Source organism: Chiloscyllium punctatum, chromosome 12, assembly GCF_047496795.1.
Source record: "Chiloscyllium punctatum isolate Juve2018m chromosome 12, sChiPun1.3, whole genome shotgun sequence".
In the NCBI taxonomy this organism is placed as follows: Eukaryota; Metazoa; Chordata; class Chondrichthyes; order Orectolobiformes; family Hemiscylliidae; genus Chiloscyllium; species Chiloscyllium punctatum.
The window spans coordinates 33,267,802-33,287,706 of NC_092750.1; the positions used below are offsets into that span (position 1 = coordinate 33,267,802).

Below are 19,905 nucleotides of genomic sequence, written 5' to 3' on the forward strand. Positions count from 1 at the left end.
TGTTAATTGCTGTCAACTGGCATTTTGTCACTTCCTAGCAAGAATCTCACCATGCTGTTTGTGAAAAGCAGAAAAGATTAAATGAAATCATCTCAATGTCTAGATAGACCTCACTGCACTTGTAGCCTAATTCTGTCACACATCTCACCATAGCCTGTGACACTCAGACTCTTAAAAGTTTTGTTGTGATTCCAGACTGCAAAATTCAGCTCCACAATTCCACTCATGCTGCCACAATGGAAGCCTGAAAGTGGCACACATTGAATTTCTGGTTACTTTCTGTGTGGCCTGGCAATGCCTCATGCTGAGAAGGAGGTTGACTTGGGGGTTCAAGGTGCTTGCTCAATGTGTGAGTGGTCAGGTGGTGTCATCAAACAGCGTTTCCAATTGATTTGCTCCTAGTTTCCAAAACCTGTAACTGCACAGATATAATTGTTAACCTGTGCTAATCACTTACAGCTGCATGAGAAACCTTCTGATTACGCCATTTAAAGGAAAGTTTGGGCTTTATTTTTGATAGTCTTGTGATGAGTTAGTACATCTATTCAGGAATGGCTAATAATCTGGTCACTTGCGAATATTGAGACAATAAGAAGAATGGGGAGTGGCGTTGTGGTGAACTTATAGCAAGACCATTACGTGAATTAGAGACTGCAGTGAGGGAAAACAATGACGAGGGAAGAGGAACATGAGGGTTTCCTACTGAAGGGCCAATTCAACACTGAGAGAACACATTTCATGAAATTACCTCATCCAGGAGCATATCTAAGGTACCTCAGGTTTAACAAGGAGCAGGTTACAGAACTGTGGCACTTCCCTCAAGAAAATTTGGGGGCTTCACAATAGGCTGTAGATGGTTGCCAGTGACCAGAAAGTTCACAGTCACATTAAACCTCTGTGTGACTGAATCATTGGCTGACATGGGGTGGGGTAGAAGATGAAATTGGAGAGTAAACTAAGTAGTAACATAAAATAAAGTTGCAAGATATTTGTAGATTTCTAAAAGGTAAGAGAGTGATAAGAATGGAAGTTGTACTAATGGAAAGTGAGAGTGGAGAAGTAGTCACGGGGAACAGAGTGGCAAAGGAACTTACCAGGTACTTTGTACCAGTCTTCACAGTAGAAAACACCAGCAGCATACCAGAACATCAAGAGAGTCAGTGGGCAGAGATGTATGTAGTGGCCATCACAAAGGAGAAGGTGCTGAGGAAGCTGAAAGGTCTAAGGTGGATCAATCAACTGGACTACACCACAGAGTTCCGAAGGAGGTAGCTGAGGAGATTGTATAGGCATTAGTGGTGATCTTTCAGGAATCAGTAGAATCAGGGAGGGTTCTAGAGGACTGGAAAATGGCAAATGTAAAACCTTATACAAGAAGGAAGGAAGGCAGAAGCACTGCAAACTGTAGGCCACTAAGTCTGACCTCGATCCTTGGTAAAATTTTAGAGTCTGTTATGAAGGATGAGATTGCAGAGTACTTGGAAGTGCATTCAAAAATAGGGCTGCATCAGTATGGCTTTGTCAAGGGGAGTCATGCCTGACAAATCTGTTAGAATTCTTGAGGACATAATGAGCAAGTTAGACAAAGGAGAGCCAATGGATGTGACCTATTTGGATTTCTAGAAACTTTTGACAAGGTGCTACAGTGGATGCTGCTAAATTAGATAAGAGCCCATGGTTTTAGGGGCAAGCTAGTTGTATGAAAAGAGGATTGGCTGACTTTGGTAGGAAGCACCAAAGGACTTAGAAGTCCTAGTTTAGGATTCTGTTCAGGTTAACATGCAGATTCAGCTGGCACTTAGGAAGCCAAATGAAATTTTGGCATTCATTTAAAGAGGACTAGAATACAAGAGCAGAAATGTATTGTTTAAGCTATATGAGGCTCTGGTCAGGCCACGTTTAGAATGTTGTGAGCAGATTTGGACCCATTATCTATTGAAAGATGTGCTGAGGTAGGAGGGTGTACAGAGGATGTGTATAAGAATGATCCTGGGCATGAAGGGCCTGTCAAATGAGGAGCATTTGAAGATTCTGGTTCTGTACTTGGTGGAGTTTAGAAGGATGAGTGCGGATCTGATTGAAACTTTCAGAATACTGAAAGGTCTGGATGGAGTGGATGTGAAGAAGATGTTTCCATTAATAGCAGAGACGAGGACCTGAGTGCACGGCCTCACAGTGTAGGGACGACCATTTAGAATTGTCATGGGGAGGAGTGTCTTCAGCCAGAGGTGGTGAATCTGTGAAACTCATTGCTGCAGAGGGCTGTGGAGGCCAAGTCATTTAGTGTATTTAAGACATAGATATATTCATAATTGGTAAGGGGATCAAGGGCTATGTGGAGAAGGCAGGCAAATGAGTTTGAGAAATGTATCGACTATGTTTGAATGGGAGAACAGAATCAGTGGGACAAATAGACTATTTTTGCTCCAAAACGCATGGTCTACAATAAGTATCTCTCAACATGTCCTTTACTGCTCCTCCCAGGATGTGACAAAACTCCTATATGTGAGGAAAGACAATTTAGATTAGATTAGATTACTTACAGTGTGGAAACAGGCCCTTCGGCCCAACAAGTCCACACCGACCCGCAACACACCCATTCCCCAACATTTACCCCTTTACCTAACACTATGGGCAATTTAGCATGACCAATTCACCTAACCTGCACATCTTTGTGACTGTGGGAGGAAACCGGAGCACCCGGAGGGAACCCATGCAGACACGGGGAGAATGTGCAAACTCCACACAGTCAGTCGCCTGAGTCGGGAATTGAACCCAGGTCTCTGGCGCTGTGAGGTAGCAGTGCTAACCACTGTGCCACCGTGCCGCCTTTTCTGTCTAAAGCATATTCTGTCTAAATGGAGAGAAGCTGCTTGAGTGGGTGTGTGAACTTGCTAACATAGCAATATTTGCAATGGTCCAAGGGGACATCTTTGAGATAAGAGACCTGGGTTCGAGTCCCAACTGCTCAAGAGGTGTGTAACAAAATCTCTGAACTGGTAGATTAGAACAACAAGACTGCCATTCCATCAACATGTCCTGGATGTGTGACTATGACTTGAAGAGGATGGATGTTGGGAAGATTAGTAGGAGAGACTAGGACCCAGGGCATAACCTTAGAGTAAAGGGAAGACCTTTTAGAATGGAGATAAGGAGAAACTTCTTCAGCCAAAGAGTGGTAAATCTATTGAATTCACTGCCACAAAAGGCTGTGGAAGCCAGGTCATTGAGTATATTTAAGACTGAGGTAGATAGGTTCCTGACTGTTAAGGGGATCAAGGTTTATGGGGAGAAAGTCAGAGAATAGAGATAAGAAACTTGTCAGCCATGATTAAAAGGCAGAGCGGACTCGATGGGCTGAATGGCCTAACTTCCGCACTTATGTGTTATGGTCTTATATCTAATCTACTATGTCAGTGAATGTCCACAATATTGACAGCAGTCACTTTGATGTTATCTGCTTTTCTTCATTAGTTCACAGAATAAGAGCATCACTGGCTAGGCCAGCATTTATTGCCCAATCCAATGGGTTTTTTCTGACATCTGACAATGATTTCATAGTCATCATTAAACTTTTAATTCCAGATTTTTATTGAATTTAAATTCTACCATCTGCCATGGCAGAATTCCCAGAATATTAACTGGGTTCCTGGATTAACAGTTCAGTGATAGTACAACTACGCCATTGCCTCCCTGCCTTTGCTCTGGTCTTTCGCCCTCCAAGAAGAGTCAAAGGTTGCTCAGTGACAAGGACTCCACCCTTTACAGTTGATGGTGTTCTCTATCACCTCATGATTAAAAAAAAAGAATAAATAATGAAAATTATACAGTTGTTAGAGTGTCTTGGAGCAGATCACCAATATTCCCAAACTGCCTGGACCTGCATTTGTGCTTCATTTAAATGAAAACCCCTACCTGCTGGAGCTTTACATCAGCCATGTAATGCCATCCCACCCATAATGCCTGCTTTTTTGATTTTTGGACACTAAGACTGCAAAAAGATGAAATATTTGGTCTCAGATGTACAAAACACTAACGCTATCTTGGTAAAGGTGCATACGCTTAAACACCACTGGTAGTGACATGTTAATGCAAAATAATGTTCAATACTGATTTGGCATCAGAGTTGGCATTTTCAAACTCTCCATTCTAGCTAGTTCCCGGTCTCAAACTTTGCATATCTGAACATAATATTAAACAGAGAGTTGGATACAAACACTGTACAAAAAGATCATGAAATATGTACAAATCAGATTATTTATTTTGTCTTTTGGTGTACTTGCATGAACTCTTGGAGCTGTCTTATAATAAACTAAAGCTGGGTTATTTTACAGGGAGTGGTATTCAAGTACTTCTTTCCTTTAAAATTAAGTGCTGTTATTGTCCCAGATGATGTGATTAGTAGACAAGTCAGATCCCAGACTCAGATCTGGCTTGATAGATCAAATAGCATTTTGATTTGGTTTTAACAAGGTGATGTCACTGAATCATTAGCACCCAAGCTTATAGTTTTGGTTTAAGGAATAAACTAAAGTTTTTTTAAGCAAAAGAAATTTAGAGAAAATATAATAAACCAAACTATTCACAGAAAATACTTTAAAGATTTTGAAATACATGGTAATTTGACTAATCCCCAAGCACTTCTTTGACTGTTCCCATAAGGAACCCTTGTATAGTACTCACACCAATGAAAAATCTCTTTTTCTAAAAATTTTACAGTATGGAATATCTGACCACCTTTTCCTAGAGCTTTCATATACCTGAGTTTAAATGTTTTCAGCTTCAAATAGCCTCTTCAGAGTTTTATGCAAACACTTCTGGTCTGGGACAATCAATAAATGCCTAACTTAAGGTAAGTTAGTATTACTATCTTCTCAGGAGTATAGCTTTACACCTTTATCCAAGGATGTCTGCATAAGTACCTCACACTTTTTCCCAAGCTATGGTTCTTTCCTTTAAGTTTAAATGAAAACAAATGCTAGAATTTTCAAATAAAAACCTTGATGCAGAATTATCTACCTTGCATAGCCATAATGTAAATAAATGTAATGTAAATAAAAACCTATTTATATTAAAATCTACTCCTTTAAGCTGTTTTAAAAGGAATCATCATAGCTACAGAAATGCATACAATTTAATCACTACGCTCTTTAGGTACACAGAAAAAACAAAATATAACTAATTAATATTTAAAAATCTAAGCATAAATGACGGAATAGCAAACTCAAAGAGGCATCTTGAAAGATATGTGAATAGGCAGTGAATAGAGGGATACAGAGTGCGTGGTGGCAAAAGATTTTTAGTTTCCTAAGGCATCACGTGTTAGCACAACCTTGGTGTGCCGAAGGACCTGTTCTGGTGCTGTTCTTTGTTCTTAAATATACATGTAAATCACTGTCCACATAACACTGAAACAAACAGCTTTCAGATATTGAACTTGGTGACTTGACAGAGCTTTCTCTGGAATTGAACATGGCTGGATGGAGAGAGGCTGTGCAGAACAGGCAAAACTACTGAAAGAGGCAGCAGGAGGAGAAGGAGAAGCACGTTCAGTCAGAGACCATGATATAATAGAAACTTCAGGAAACATTTTTCATATCCTAAATGCTTGCATTAAAAAAGGTGACTGACAACTTGCCACTCCCAAGGTACACAACATCAGCATCAACACGGGGCAATGACAAACTTGCCCGATGACATGATCATAGCCATCAGGATGATCAAGGTTCTTAACATTTGTGCATCTGGCTACTTTCAACCAGTTATTGGTGACATAAGCAGCATTTTTCAGATTTTTACTGCATTGCTGTATATAGAAGTGTACTAGCTCTCTATGCATGGATAAATCTTTTCATTTAATCCCCTCTTGCCAGAAACAAGGAGATAGAGTGGTCATGATGTTTTATATGGATTACAGATTTCCCTGTGGGCATTTGCATAAACTGAGGGATTTCACTTTCCCTTGATGTATAGCAGGTGTATGATCACAGGCAATATGTCATGCAGATGAATGACTGTAGTTTACCTGGCATGTCATGATTTTTTCATTCTGTGGCAGTCTACTATTACACCTGTATTTGACCTACCATGCTCCTTGATATTGAATATAGATTTCTAGCAGGCTTTTCGGTACACAGCACATTTGGTTTTGCATACACCCACCAGCTTGGATCAGGTCCATCGCATGATTCCTCTGTAGCAGAACTAATATGTAATCTCGTACTCTGGCAAGCTGGCACCTGGGATATTCCCTCCCTCCTGTCTTAACTCATGCAAACTTGTTTCATCACAAAACTTCCTTCCCTCCTCTTCTCTATAATACATGCAGTGTAATCCCTGATCTGTTGACTGTGATTGTAGGATAGAATAATAGTGACTCTTCATTTTCACTATCTTCTTCCTCTTTCCCTTTTGGCTGAAGCTTCCAGTTCTTGGATATCCAAATGGCAGATTTTTAAAAAATTTCATAAATATACGTTTTCCATAAAAAATCTCTTTGTATATATATACATCGTCACAAATGCAGTTTGGTTTTGTATGGTAGCATATCAAGTAAGCAAACAAACGTTTGAGTTTGACTCTATTTCAACAAACCAAAGGCAACTTTTACACATGCATCTTTCCTTATATGCATCGAAGCGTGGTGGGGGGACAGACCCCCAATTAACTTCAGCAGGAAGACTTCAGATGGTTGTCTTTCCACTGCATCTTGGTGGCAGCTGTCCCAAGCTTTAGTGCACACCTCAGCGTATAGTTCTGCACCTCAGAATGTGCCAGTCTGCAACACTAAGTCTAGGTCATCTCCCAGTTCTGGAAGACTAACAAGTTTTGGACAGACCAAAGAGTGTTTTTCACTGAGTTGATGGTCCTCCAGGTGCAGTTTGTGCAGAGAAGAGAAGCAAAAGTAAAAGGTGTGTGTGTATACCATCTGCTCTTTGTGAATCGGAGGAGATTGCTGGATGAAGTCCCTTTGCATAAATGTTTAGTGCTGTCTCCTTTGTGGTAATTAAAAAACATACTTGTCTTACATTTCCTAACAGCTTCCTAGTTATGCCTAACCTTTTCCTCCAGGAAATGGAAGGTAATATTGTTGATGTGATATGGCTGTTATGGTGATGTGGACGTCACATTTGAATTGGTGCCTGTGTGTGAGCTGTGAATTTTGGGATGAATCTTGTAACAATGCTATGTATATGAGGGTGAGGTAAAGCACTTGAATTTAAATTTTGAGTACTGATAGAGATTTTTATGAGAGATGAAGGTTTAGTGAATTAAAAACCACTTATCTTGACTTTTATGAAATCATAAGCATTTTTCTAATTCCGAATAACATTTTGGAACAGCACTCCTGGCATTGTACTCCGTTATATTTATTTTTAATGTGAGATAAAATCATTCTTTTTCCATGTGCTTGTGTTTTGTGAAAGCCAGCAGCTTGTGAACATTATAACATTTAAAATATTGAATGGTGTCTATGCTCAAACAGCTGATGGAGTTCACGATGATAGTAGTGGACACCAGGACTTCAATTCCATTGATGCATACAAATCTCAGGAAGCCACAACCAACTCTTCACTCATACGTGCTGCTGCTCAGATGCCAACTTATGAAAAGCTACTGGACAATGCTTTTGACTACACAAAGAGTTGTGGTGGATCAGAGTCTGAACAACTGTCCACTCTCATAGACAAGCAGTTTGTCAATTTTGGTGTTGAAAGTTTGAAGAAAATTCCTGGCAGAGTTTGTAGAAATTGACACAGAGTTATCATTTGACAAATATGCCATGGTCCAAAAGGCCCAACTGGGAGAAAGTGAGGACTACACATGCTGGAGATCAGGGTCAAAGAGTGTGGTGCTGGAAAAGCACAGCAGTCAGGCAGCATCTGAGGAGCAGGAGAGTCAAAGTTTCGAGCATAAGCTTTTCATCAGGAATTAGGGGGTGGCCCAAGGTGGCTGAGAGATAAATGGGAGGCATGTGGGGCTGGGGAAAGGTAGCTGGGAATGTGATAAATAGATGAAGGTGGGAATGAAGGTGATAGGTCGGAGAGGAAAGTGGAGTGGATAGGTGGGAAGAAAAATATACAGGTAGGACAGTTCAAGAAGGTGGTGCCGAGTTGGAAGGTGTTCTTGTGGCACGTTTCAGAGAACATCTCTGGGACACAGGCACTAAACAACCCTACCGCCCTGAGGCTGAATGCTTTAAGTCCCCTTCCCACTCCGCCAAGGACATGCAGGTCCTGTGCCTCCTCCACCGTCAAACCCTAGCCACCTGACACCTGGAGGAAAAATGCCTCATCCCCTGCCTTGGGTCCCTCCCACCACACGGTATCAATGTGGATTTCACCCGTTTCCCCATTTCCCCTCCCCCCACCTCATCCCAGATCCAACCTTCCAACTATGCATTGCCCTCTTGAACTGTCCTACCTGTCCATCTTCCTTCCCACTTATCTGCTCCACCCTCCTCTCTGACCTATCACCTTCACCCCGACCTTCATCTACCTATTGCATTCCCAGCTACCTTCCCCCCAGGCCCACCTGCCTCCCATTTATCTCAGCCTCTTTGGGCCACCCCCTCATTCCTGATAAAGAACTTATGCTTGAAGCATTGACCCTCTTGCTCCTTGAATGCTGCCTGACCGGCTGTGCTTTTCAGCACCACACTCTTTGATCCGAAAGGCCCAGTGCCTAAGTCAGATGTACAAGGATGCAGGAGTTGACAAGGATCGTCTTCTCATCAAACATAGTTGGCTGAGGCAACATTGATTTCTCCATTGTGGGTCGCATTCTAAAATTGCATGTGGCTGACACTGATAAGAAAAGCTTTGAACCATCAGCAGACTCAGGTGTGCAAAGTGTAACAAAGATCTACAACTATCGTAAGAAGTTTGGTGCAAGACTATTGTCATGGGAGTATCTTTTTGAAACACTGGTGAAATCAAGGCATAGCTGTGATTATCTCACAATGTCTCCAAAACTGCTGGAAGAACTTAGGAAAGGCAGTGAACAGCTAACACCTGCTTTGAACATTAACAACACCCAAGCACTTGACCTACAGAAAGTTGAAATGAATGAGCAGATCTTTTGTTGGTATAACAATAAAGACCAGAGGGTGTGAATTGTCTGATGGGATCTGCAACTTTTCCATTGATGCTGTTCAACTAGAAAACATTCTAAAGGTATGGCTTTTTACTGCCAAGAATGGATGCTAGGTGTCTCTTGCACACATCCCTATCTTGAATTCATGTGATTTGATGGCTGAAAATTTAAACTTTCACTTTGACCAACCATGTACTGTATATGGTACACCATACATTGTGTCATTGGTGTACCTGTTGTTGAGCAGTGCTTTGATGTTGGCTTGTTTGATCTAGTGCAACTCTTTCTAATAAATGCATAAACCTAAATAAAATTACAGTACAAGATGTTCCAATGTTTGAAGCATTTATTTCTGTCAGAGGATCAGGACACTCTTGGAGTGTTTTGATATATCACCTTGTTCAGTTCAAGGGTCAGTGAATAACTGTTCAAATATGTCAATAGGTCAGTGAGAGAGAGTTAGAGAAGGTGACTCTATAAAGTTAAAGTGTTGCTGTTAGCTCTGTTCCCATGCAATTCCATCAAAGGTTAATCCATGGACTATAGAGTTCTGTGCAGCACAGTTAGAAAGCTGGACTTCAGATAGTGGTGTGTTGGTGGAGTGTAGCGTTATTAAACACAGGTGGATGCGATCTCAGGAGAAATTGAGTAGTTGGGGTATGAGTAGTTGTTAGTAGTTTTATGGCTGAAGAGATTGGACCATGATTGGATTGAGAGACTATAGCCTGGTCAGAATTGTGGGATATAGTCTCAGAGTAGGTCAACTCAGATGGAAATGAATACAAGAAGGCAGCGTTAGGAAGCTCAGGAAAATGTCAACATAGTGAAGATCGTTGTTTGGTTAAAAAAAAAACTAATTGTGCCAATAGTTAGGTCCTTGTGATAAATCTCAGACATCCTAAGGAAATACTGATTTTGGAGAAGAAATTGAATTACCAGGACATGAATAGTTATTGGGGCAATTCATAGTTAAGCTTTTCTGAATGAGTTTTAAGCCTCAATCTTCAGAAGTGAAGAACTAGAATTTATTGTAAAGGCTTCAACATTTGAACGAGACTTGGTGACTGTAATGGAAGACATATATATTGTATTCTGGGATTTTGAATTTCAAAATAGAGACAGATGGATGTAGATAGGTTCTGTGAAAGTTTTATTTATAAGATGAGAAAGTCAGTTTGGAACAGTGACATAAATACATCAATTATAAGAAACTATGTGCTTGCAGTTGAATGCCTGGGAAAATCCCGAAGTGTTAATGGATAAAATGTTGGGTATATGACAGGAAGAGGAAACACATTAAGGCAATAAGTTTCATTTTGATTTCAGAATGGAAGGTTATAAGTTTCAGTTCAAAAGAACCCAAAGGTTAGTTAAGAAGGTGGAATTGTTTTTCCTAGCAGAAGAATCAATTTAGTGCAAAAGCAGGAACCTCAGCAGAAGTGGTTTCTAGTCTAGAGCTCTATATCAAGAGAGTTTGGATAGAAATCTTCAAAGTATTAGAACTGAGAAAGCTTCAGATATTAGCATTGTTAAAGGTTCATGACAGCAGATTTGTAAAGAAATTGTAAGATTGTTTCCACAATTTGAAAAGAAGAAATTTAAAAGCAAAGTAAAGATTTTTAAGAGCTGAGAGATAGGGATGATATTTTCCTGGAATTGACTATAACAGATTGTGCTGGAAAACTAGCCAACGATTTGTTTTGATGATTGTATTAATTCTAATTCTTTTCACCTTCCTTCTCAAAAGTGCTCAAACTCTCTCAGTTCCTTAGCATCAAGCACATCACTTCATTGCCTGCTCTGATTGTGCAGACCACAGTACGTCTGGATGATGTAACACAATTTGCCCACACTATAACCAGGAGGGCTACACCAGATCAATCCAAGCAGCAGAACTGCATCTCCAAGAGCCCTATTGTCTGCTCCATCATGGCCCTGTTGTATGATGTGCACCAGCTTGGTGTAAGTGCCTCACTGGTTGAGTGAACAACACATTGTGTTAAAAATGGAGTCTCTGCTGCACTCCCAACAGCTTCCCATCCCAGACTCACATTGATTAGTTAGGCTTTCATTGCATTCAGTTGAGACCATTTTCACAAGTTCATTGGGTACCTGGTCGGCATAGATGTATTGGGCCGAATGGTCTGTTTCCATTCTGTCTGCCTGGGCTTTGTCCCAGCCAATTTCCAGATTTCAGGGAAGGTAGCTTGTAGTGAAATCAATGAGCATTGTGCTACCATCAGCCCCTATAAAATTCCACCCCAGAATGTTATTCAAGCATTGTGACAACTAATCCCAAAATAGCCATTAACCATTCTTTCTAAATTGTAAATATTCTGGAAATCTATTTGTATGGAGCTTTTTCCTTCAGCCACAGAAATATCATAAAATAGAAATTATAGTAGAGAGTAAAAACAATAACTCGATTAAAAATACAGTAATGAATTATAAGGAAGGTGTTTACTGTGTAATTACACAGCTTCCAATAGTTAATTTCAGTCTATTTGTACAAATTATTGGAATTCCTGTTATCAAAATTAAATGGAGTTTGAATGAAAAGAGCTAGCAGCTTTTTTGTTTCTCACTGGCATTTAAGTAAAAGTAACAAATTGAAAGTAACAGAAAGTTCAAACTTGTTTTCTTAATTGACTTTATATTTAATTGGAAATATATTTAGAGCATCTTTTTAATATTTGAATACTGAAAGTTACAGAAAATATGGATCTTGGAGATTGATTGAAACCATTAATTGAAAATTAAGTGTGGTTTCATTTCTGAAAATGTCAGCTTATAAACTTTACAAAATGACACTTTCATAATAATTGATTAGTATGCGTGATACAGACATTAGTTTCCAGAGATGTGAGCTAGGTGAATGCCAAACTCATATTTTTCTTCATAAATGTAAAAGTGGGATCTCCATCCATAAGCTTGCAGGTGTAACTTTTTTTTTAACTGTAATTTTATTTCAGAACTTAACTACCTTTATCTGGCCCTTGCTGTCATTGTTTTACAATTATTTTCCATCCATATTTGATATTAAACTGCATGAGAAGTCTTAATACAGAGATAATGTATAATATATTCTTGTTGATTGAAGAAAATGCCTTTCAGAAAACAAAAGCGAAGTACTATGGATGCTGATAATCTGTAATAAAAACAACAGGAAGTGGTGGAGAAACTCAGCAGGTCTGGCAACGTCTGAGAAGACAGAAACAGAATTAATGTTCACTGGACCCGAAATGTTAATTCTGCTTTCTCTCCACAGATGCTGTCAGACCTGCTGTGTTTCTCCAGGATTTTAGTTTTTGTTGAACATTCATATGTTTTTTGAGAAGAGATATTTTGAGGAAAGATGTTAATACTCTATATCACTAGAGGGCAATATTTGTTTTTGGTATTGTCAAAGTTTTTAAGGGCCTTCTCTATTAAAGGGTAAGAGGAGCTACAACGATCCAAAATTCTGAAATATCTATACATTTATTGACTTATGGAGAATTTCATATTCCACAGATTGTATGAATTTAGGTTGACAAAAATGCAAAGATAAAAATCAGGACTGGCCTAAGATCTATTTGGTGCTCAAGTTATTTAAGAAATATAAAGTACAAAAAGTTTTATTCAGCAATTTAACTGGGCATTTGCAAAACCATGCATGGTTTTATTTTAAAAATCCCATGATCAACACCATTAATATCATTGCCTATACTTTCCATGCACTGAGCTACATTGATTTGATACCAGCGGAAAAACATTTGTAGTCACTAATAAAATGGGGAGTCATGGACATGAGAAATTCATGGATCAGCTTGTAAAATAATGATTGAAGTTGTGATTGAGGAAAAATCTGTGACAAACAGGAATTTTCCTATAGAAATTAAAGCACAGCCTTTAAGAAAATAGTACTAGCTGAAGACTGTGGCAGCTTGCTGAGGACCAGCAGCTTGGTCAGGTAACTGTTAGCACGGTTGATCATCGATCATATGTTTCATGAATGGGTTTGTGTGACTTTTCAAGAATATTTACCAGAACAACTGGCACATGCAGCATCTCTCAAGACAGCAGTACTTAGTCTCTAGCTTTCCCTGTCTGTTAATGGAATATAATGGGTAACAACAGGTTGCCCTGAATAAAGCGCACAAAACAATACTTTTCACTGTATCTTGGTACCTGTGATTATAATAAATCAAATCAAAATATAATCAAAAGCTGTTTGCATTCGTACAGCAATTTAATATAGTGAAAAGTCCATTCCTTGTTACATGAATGCTGTTTAATAAAATTGAACTACCTAAGAAGATATTCGCACAGCTGACCAAAAACCCCGTACAAACACGCCTGGTGGATGGCATGCTACAAAGGAAGGCTGACATCTTCCAGAGCACTGGCAGAGGTGGCTGCTCCACCAGCCTCTATCGGCCTGGTCAGAGGTTATCACCTGGCTCAACGCTGTGGAGGAACAGCTTGGACATGCCCTTGGAATACTCACTATCTCATCCCCACAAAAATCACAACTAACAACTGTGCCAGCTATTATGATCTCATTCACTTTCCCTGTTTTCTTACAGCAGTAGAAGACAGACCATAATAAGGAGGAGAGATCCCACAGGAACGAGAATCCAGAGAAAGTATATTCCTGTTGGGGTAAAAGGAAAGACTGTTAGGTATGAGGAATGCTGGATGACTAAAGAAATTGAGGGTTTGGTTAAGAAAATGAAGGAAGCATATGTAAGGTATAGACAGGATAGATCGAGTGAATCCTTAGAAGAGTATAAAGGACATAGCAGTATACTTAAGAGGGAAGTCAGGAGGGCAAAAAGGGGACATGAGATAGCTTTGGCAAATAGAATTAAGGAGAATCCAAAGAGTTTTTACAAAGATATTAAGGACAAAAGGGTAACTAGGGAGAGAATAGGGCTCCTCAAAGGTCAGCACGGTGGCCTTTGTGTGGAGCCGCAGAAAATAGGGGAGATACTAAATGAATATTTTGCATTAGTATTTATTGTGGAAAACGATATGGAAGATATAGACTGTAGGGAAATAGAGTGTGACACCTTGCAAAATGTTCATATTACAGAGGAGGAAGTGCTGGATGTCTTGAAACGCATAAAAGTGGATAAATCCCCAGGACCTGATCAGGTGTACGCGAGAACTCTGTGGGAAGCTAGAGAAGGGATTGCTGGGCCTCTTGCTGAGATATTTGTAACATCAATAGTCACAGGTGAGGTGCCGGAAGACTGGAGTTTGGCAAACGTGGTGCCACTGTTTAAGAAGGGTGGTAAGGACAAGCCAGGGAACTATAGACCATTGAGCCTGACTTCGGTGGTGGGCAAGTTGTTGGAGGGAATCCTGAGGGACAAGATGTACATGTATTTGGAAAGGCAAGGACTGATTAGGGATAGTCAACGTGACTTTGTGCGTGGAAAATTATGTCTCACAAACTTGATTGAGATTTTTGAGGAAGTAACAAAGAGGATTGATGAGGGCAGAGCGGTAGATGTGATCTATATGGACTTCAGTAAGGCATTCGACAAGGTTCCCCATGGGAGACTGATTAGCAAGGTTAGATCTCATGGAATACAGGGAGAGCTAGCCATTTGAATACAGAACTGGCTCAAAGGTAGAAGACAGAGGGTGGTGTTGGAGGGTTGTTTTTCAGACTGGAGACCTGTGACCAGTGGAGTGCCACAAGGATCGGTGCTGGGCCCTCTACTTTTTGTCATTTACATAAATGATTTGGATGTAAGCATAAGATGTACAGTTAGTAAGTTTGCAGATGACACCAAAATTGGAGGTGTAGTGGACAGCGAAGAGGGTTACCTCAGTTTACAACAGGATCTGGACCAGATGGGCAAATGGGCTGAGAAGTGGCAGATGGAGTTTATTTCAGATAAATGCGAGGTGCTACATTTTGGGGAAGGAAATCTTAGCAGGACTTAGACACTTAATGATAAGGTCCTAGGGAGTGTGCTGAACAAAGTGACCTTGGAGTGCAGGTTCATAGCTCCTTGAAACTGGAGTCGCAGGTAGATAGGATAGTGAGGAAGGCGTTTGGTATGCTTTCCTTTATTGGTCACAGTATTGAGTACAGGAGTTGGGTGGTCATGTTGCGGCTGTACAGGACATTGGTTAGGCCACTGTTGGAATATTGTGTGCAATTCTGATCTCCTTCCTATCGGAAAGATATTGTGAAACTTGAAAGGGTTCAGAAAAGATTTACAAGGATGTTGTCAGGGTTGGAGATTGTGAGTTATAGAGAGAGGCTGAACAGGCTGGGGCTGTTTTCCCTGGAGCGTCGGAGGCTGAGGGGTGACCTTATAGAGGTTTACAAAATTATGAGGGGCATGGATAGGGTAAATAGACAAAGTCTTTTCCATGGGGTTCGGGAGTCCAGAACTAGAGGGCATAGGTTTAGGGTGAGAGGGGAAAGACATAAAAAAGACCTCCGGGGCAACTTTTTCACTCAGAGGGTAGTACGTGTATGGAATGAGCTGCCAGAGGAAGTGGTGGAGGCTGGTACCAATTGCAACATTTAAAAGGCATTTGGATGGGTATATGAATAGGAAGGGTTTGGAGGGAGATGGGCCGGGTGCTGGCAGGTGGGACTAAATTGGGTTTGGATATCTGGTCGGCATTGACGGATTGGATTGAAGGGTCTGTTTCCATGCTGTACATCTTTATGACTCTATGTGCCTGATGTCAGGCTCCTCACTCCCTACAAGGAGATAATTTTGGCTCTTGCTGGGGAAAATTTAGATGCAGAAACATTCATACCCTGCCCAGTGAATAAGTACCACTCTTCATCTAGTGTAACTCTTAAGTGAACCCTGCTGTCACTCTCAATCATTGCACACTACTCCTTAACCATTGGCTGTAACACATTTGCTCTTGAAGGTTCTGCAATCCTCTTAAAATGTCTTCTGGCTCCACCAGAAGACCCATATGCTTGCCTGTGTGCATGTGAGTACTGAGGCTTCAGAGGAAGTGTCAGGAAGACTGCCTCCTGTATTCTTTGCCAACTCTGGTACTGATATTTTGGTGGGAGCGGTTGTGATAGAAAGTGAGGGTGCATATTATAGTGAGCACCTCACTGTGACTGCCGTGCAGCTGGCTGAGGAAGAAACACCCTAGGTCACTTGGAGGACTGCTGGAGACAAGGCAGCTGCTCAGTTGCAGGCAGGAGAGGATCCTGTGGTTTCAGCAATCAGAGACTTCATCTACATATACAGGGAGTGGCAGGCAGGCATCTGGGATGCAATTCCTATCACTGCCCAGAATCTACAGCAGGGCAGCAAAATTTCTATTAACCTCTATTGACAGGTTGGTGACAGTCAACGGGAACCAGGCTCAGCACACTCAGAGTCTGCACACCCATTGGTTCAGAAGACTGAAGGACAGGTGACAAGGGAATGGGGATATTTGACCTCACTCCAGCTGCCCAATTCTCACTACCGGTACTCAACTGGAGCAGGAACCACACGCAGGATTCTTGGCAGTTTCCACTCAGAGCACTACAGAGATGACCAGGCCCTCTCCTCTCACCGTGCCTGCCACCTCCCGCATGGCAACTTTAGAGCAAGGAGGATCAATTTGCTTCTGGCCTGAAGGCCAATGGCCTGTCAGGCCTAGCTCCTCCAGTGCGGTCATTCCACTAAGCCATCAGGGCCAATACCCATTGCAACAGAGCAGGTTCCCTCCACCCCATTGCAGAACCAGGGAGTGCAGTTGAACATAGTGAGAGGGAGAGAAAGATGAAAAAGTGGAGTTAGTTTGGAGCAAGCATGAGTTGAATCTTGTAATTACCTTCTAGTTTTCTTGTCATGGTTTTACAGACGTTTATCTTGTTCGGTGAAACAAAAACAGAAATTGCTGGAGAAAGTCAGCAGGCCTGGCAGCATCTGTGAGAAGAAAACAGAGTCAACGTTCAGACTCTGGTAATTCTTCATTAGAACTATTTGTCGCATGGAGAAACTGGAGTAATGCCGAAGCTGAAGTTGGGTAGGTGGGGGAGAGGAGAGGTGAATAGATATAAGGAGATTGAGCCCAGAGAGAGAGAGTAAGATATGATAGAAATTTGCTTCCTTGTCAGCATTCTGCACGGACTGTTCCCTCCGGGACACTCTGGGCTACTCCTTGATTCTCAACGCCTCCTCCCATGCCAATGGCATCTTCCCATGCAATCACAGAACATGTAATATCTGCCTGTTTAATTCCTTATTCCTCACCATCTATGGACGAAGACATACCTTCCAGGTGAAGCAACAATTTAGAAATGATTCATTCAATCCAGTTATCTGTGTTCGTTGCTCGCATGTGGTCTCTTCTACACCAGGAAGATGAAACACAGGCTGGGTGACCACTTTGCAGAACACCTCCATTCTGTCTGCAAAACCAACCCTGAACTTCCAGTTGCCTGCTACTTCAACATACCACTGTGTTCTTATGCCAACATTTCTGTCACAGGCCTGCTGCAATGTTCCAATGAGTTTCAGCACATTCTGTAAGAACAACATGCCATTTAGGCACCCTAGGACTTAACATTGAACCCTAAGACTTAATAGGACCCTGCAGTTTCCAGGACTTAGCATTGAATTCAAAAAAATTGGAGCCTGATCCCATCCTTCCATGTTTTTCTACCCACCCCACACCTGGCCCTCCTGTTATAACATGAGTTACTTTTAGCACAGTCACCCGTTCCTACATATTCCTTAGTCCATTATCACATTATATGGAGTAAAGGTGGCACAGCTCATCCATTTTCTCACCCTTTGCTCTTACTTCCTCTCATTTATTTTGACACACCCTGCTATCCATTATCTCCTTGTTTGCCTACCTCTTTCATATCTCTCTCTCTGGGTACCATCTCTTCCTTTCTGCTCACTTCTCCCCACCTCCACTTTGGCTGCAGCATAAATCATTTTCCTACCACAGTTCTGATGAAGAGTCACTGTACTCAAAACATTAACTCTGCTTTCTTCAAACATATACTGCCAGACCTGCTGAATTTTTCCAACAACTTCTGCTTTTGTTTCAAATCTCCAGCATTTGTAGTTCTCTGTTTTATTTTACCTTGTTTAGTGAGTCTGCTAAGATGGAAATCTGAACATTCATGAGATGAATTATGGTGTTAACAAAGTATTAATGTTTTGTAATGACCACTAATTGGTATCTCATCATTACTCAGCATGAATCTTGACATGTGTGAGAAACATAAATGATAAAGTGAGATAATGTTGATGTTGAGAGAGGGAATGGCGCATATGTCGCCCAATTTTGTCACACATCTCACCATAGCTCATGTCACTCACACCACCATAAGTTTTTGTCCACTGAGTAATACCAACACGAAGGATTGTTGGCAGTAAACCTACCCAGAGCTTCTCAAGTCACTCCATTATAGCAAGCTGACAATATTGGCACCCATTGTTAGAATATATTGCCAGTGACGGTTGTTTGAATGTTCTGTTTAACCAGCACATTACAATAAAAGGCATGTGTATTTATCCAGGTGAAGAAATGTATTAGGAAATGTAGGTTGTCTTGGCTACTCGGTCTTCATTGTGATAAAGGTAAAAACAAGGACTGCAGATGCTGGAAACCAGAGTCTAGATTAGAGTGGTGCTGGAAAAGCACAGCAGGTCAGGCAGCATCTGAGGACCAGGAATCCTAAGATGTTGCCTGACCTGTTGTGCTTTTCCAGGACCACTTTAATCTAGACTTCATTGTGATAAAGCCAAGTATACACTTGCATTGTGCCTGACATTTAACTTTTTAAGAAAGATACTATTATTTGTTGCCAGTTTATTTAATCAAGTGATGATCATTACTATGATCATGAAGAGACAAATAAACCATGATGTTAGTATTGCCATCCGTCCAGATTTAACATGGGTCTCCTAGAATTGAAGATTAATTTCTAAGATACTGTTGTGAGGAAAAGGCTAGGGGTTTAATCATCAGGACAATTTGTTCAAATAGTTTTGCCTCTTAGTTGCACATGCTTTGAAGATTGTTATTTAACTAATCAAATTGTTTAAAAGGTGGAGGAGGGGATGTTCTGTTTCCTTTTCTAAATGCTGGCATAAGGCAGGTCATGAGTTGAGTGATCCAGTGACATCAGTATAGAGTTTGTAGACAGAAATTCACATGACCTCCAGAAACACAGTTGATTAAAAATGGAAAAGCTACTTTGTGGACTGAACATCACATGACAATCAAGAATGTCCAAACAAAGCGGCAACCCTACTTGATGTATTGTCATGTTCAAGGATGATACTGGATTGAGGGAATGAACCTTCATTTCATGATGGGGTCGAAAGAAGAACAGATCCATTGTCAACATGGTAACACAGAAAGAAAGCTTCAGTGATGAGATGTGTTAGGATGTGTTCTGATGCCTCTTTTATATTTTATTAGGGTCTCCATTGAGTGCTAGAATTTGCAGCATTGTCGTGTTCATGGTGAACACAGCTTGTGATGTGTTCGTGGTCTTATGTTTGTCTGCCCCTTGGAACTGCCCTCTCACTGATCTGTAAATTTCATTGTGGTCAGCACCAGAAGGCATGAATGGCTATGATTCTAACATAATTGACAAAAATGAATCTCATGGATATTTGAGTGAATATGTAATTCTAGGTGTAATATGAGGCAGACTTGACTATGGCGCATATGGTGAACGAATCCTAATATGACCATAATATCAAAGAATTTACCCTCAAGAGAGGGTGAATTGGAATCAGATGTAATAGTATTACAATTGAATAAAGGTAACCACAAAGATATGAGGGATGCTGTATAAGGCTGTGGTCA

General features: G+C 40.8%; 1 pseudogene; it reads left to right on the plus strand.

Annotated features, from left to right (window-relative positions):
• Positions 1-7,465: 7,465 nt before the first annotated feature.
• On the plus strand, positions 7,466-9,407 carry LOC140483768 (transaldolase-like; annotated as a pseudogene).
• Positions 9,408-19,905: the final 10,498 nt, after the last annotated feature.